The following is a 3,160-nucleotide window of genomic DNA, read 5'->3' on the forward strand; positions in this document are numbered from 1 at the left end:
TGATTTTGCATCTATGAGAGTAGGAGGTGTAAGAAAAGAGAAGCCACGCACATTTATATTAAAGGCTCAGTTCTGATCTTTATCACGGGGACGCAGTTACCGGCGCTGGTGTTCACCGAGGGCAGGAAACTGTTCAAGATGAAAGCGTGTTCTTTGCACAGTGAAATGTCTACACAGAGACCAGAGATTTTTTTTTAAAAAAAAAAAGGTTCTGCGTTTACCTTTTCAGGCTCTGCAACAGAGAACAAAAGACTTCCCCATTAAAGAAGAAACCATGCATACAGTGATTTTTAAAAAAAATATTACAGAACAGGCTATTTTATATATGACAGTGTAATTTTTGAGTGGATGGTTGTTTTCAGTTCCAGACCAAATATGAGGTACCTTGGTCAGACAAGCTGTTCAGAATTTCTGCTTTGTCATCTGATCAATTTCTTAAAACACATAAAACGAAGAAAGTACTTCCTAAAATTTATATCCTGCCACAAGCTAAGGGACATGTCCCAAGTATTCGCATGTATATCGCTACATCCAGCCACAGACTGCAGCTGGGAGAGGCCTCACCTATAGTTAATCTTACACATTGTATATGTATTTTGATAGCAATAAAATTACTCAGCACAGAAAACTAAAGATCAATAAGTCTGTGCAGTGTCTGGATCTTCAATTAATAGTTTACGGTCTGGCTCACTGACAATTACTAGCAAAAAGTGATGGCATAGTCGGGAGTAAATATTTAATGGGATAATGAAGTCTCCTGTGTCCGTGTTTTTTGGCTGGGTTGCAGTCTTCTTGCAACCTGTTTCTACACCAGGCTGTTCCCATGTGGGGTACAAACTCCTGAAGGCTCTGACAAGCATTGACTCTACCATTTATTTGTAAACAGAAAATACTTATCCTGGGTTATTGCACAGCGCCCCTTCACCCGCAGCCCTTCTCCTGGATGGAGATGGTGGAGACGGACTCAATTTATGTTGACAGGGTTCCCCGGGTGTCCACAGAATCACAGAATATTCATGATTGGAAGGGACGTTTGAGATCATCAAGTCCAATCACAAACCAAACCAAACCAAACACAAATCACCACACACCACACCACATCCACCCACAAACAGACCCAACCCAACAATCCCAGGCACTAGAGCATGCCCTCAAGTGCCACATCTACATGTTTCTTAAGTACCTCCAGGGACGGTGACCTCCCTGGGCAGGCTGTTCCAGTGCCTGACCACCCTGTCAGGAAAGTAAGTCTTCCTAATATCTAATCTAAACCTTCCCTGCCCCAACTTCAGACCATTTCCTCTGGTCCTGGCATTATTCCCTTGGGAGAAGAGGCCAACCCCCACCTCTCTGCACCCTCCTTTCAGGGAGTTGTAGAGGGCAAGGAGTTCTCCCCTCAGCCTCCTCTTCTCCAAACTAAACATGACCAGTTCCCTCAGCCTCTCCTCGTAGGACTTGTTCTCCAGACCCCTCCCCAGCTTGGTGGCTCTCCTCTGGACACGCTCCAGCCCCTCAATGTCCTTCCTGTGGTGAGGGGCCCAGAACTGAACCCAGCCCTCGAGGTGATGCCTCACCAGTGCCCAGGACAGAGGCACCATCACTGCCCTGCTCCTGCTGGTCACGCTGGTCCTGACACAGGCCAGGGTGCTGGTAGCCACCTGGGCACACTGCTGGCTTGTGTTCATCTTGTGTCCACCAACACCCCCAGGTCCTTTCCTGCCACGCAGCTGCAGCCACTCTGCCCCCAGCCTGTACCATTGCCTGGGGTTGTTGTGACCGAAATGCAGGACCCAGCTCTTGGCCTTGTTGAACCTCATCCCATTGGCCTTGGCCCATTGATCCAACCTGTCCAGGTCCCTCTATAGAGCCTTCTGACCCTCAAGCAGATCAACACTCCCACCCAATTTGGTGTGATCTGCAAACTTACTGAGGGTGCACTCAATCCCCTCATCCAGATCATCAATGAAGATATTAAAGAGGACTGTTCATCCCCTCCTTCCCCAGGGCCGGATCCCGAACTCCACCCCTCGACCCTCAGGGGATGGCGATGGGGTCCCCTCACATCTCAGGGCTCCGTCCCTTTCCACCCGGCCCCATGCGTGGAGTCGCGGGACATGGGCTGGGGGGACACAGGCTGCCACCGCCTCCTTCAATGCTGGGGGGCGGAGGGATTATGTGGTTTTTTGCCTTTTTTTTAACACGTTTTGGGGAGCGGGCTTCCCCCGCAGGCAGAGGAGGGCGAGCAGCCACCGGGCCGACATGGCAGCCCGAGGGGAGGCGGCCTTCCCCCCGCCACACACCGCCCCTCAACCCCCGGGTTGGTGTTTTTTTGCCTTTTTTTAACACGGTTTGGGGAGCGGGCTTCCCCCGCAGGCAGAGGAGGGCGAGCAGCCACCGGGCCGACATGGCAGCCCGAGGGGAGGCGGCCTTCCCCCCGCCACACACCGCCCCTCAACCCCCGGGGAGCTGCCTCCCCTCGCCGGCTGAGGGGCGGCCGCCGCCGCTTCTCACCTCCCCGCCGGGCGGCAGCCGAGGGCCGCCTCCCTCCCCTCAGGGCGGGCGTTGGGGCCGCGGCCGCCGCCGCCTCCTCCTCCTTTCTCCTTCCCTCCCTCCTTCCCGCCGAGGGGCTGCCGGCGGATGAGCGCGGCCCGGCGGTGGCTGCGGCTGAGGCGGGGGAAGGAGCTGGCGGCGTACGGCCTGCTCCTGGGGCTCTCCTTCCCCCTCCTGCTGCTGCTGCCGCTCCTCTGAGATGCGCCGGGCGGCGGTGGCTCGTCCCCGCCGCGGGGGGACGGCCGGGAGGAGCCGGCGGGAGCCCCGCTCCCCTCCACGGCGTGCGGCCGGCGGCATCCCGAGGGACTGAAGCCCCGACTGGGCGGCGGAGGGGGGGGAAGACGATGAGGAGCTCGGGGGGGTTTTACAGCGGGGCCCCGGCCGCGCTCTGCCCCCCTCCCCGGTTGTGATGCCGCCGCCCTCGCCGCTCCCCCTCGCCGGCTGACGGGGAGGGGGGACGCCAGGCAAAGAGCCGCTGGGTGGCAGCTCCCCCTTTTCCTCCTTCCCGAGTTTGGGCTTCGGGGGCCGGCCCTGAGGCGGCCCCCATGGGCCCGGCGACCCGGCGGGCACTGCCACCGCAGCCCCCTCAGCCCGGGGTCGGCGGGCCGCC

This window comes from Calidris pugnax, unplaced genomic scaffold (genome assembly GCF_001431845.1).
Source record: "Calidris pugnax isolate Ruff unplaced genomic scaffold, ASM143184v1 scaffold71, whole genome shotgun sequence".
Taxonomy (NCBI): Eukaryota; Metazoa; Chordata; class Aves; order Charadriiformes; family Scolopacidae; genus Calidris; species Calidris pugnax.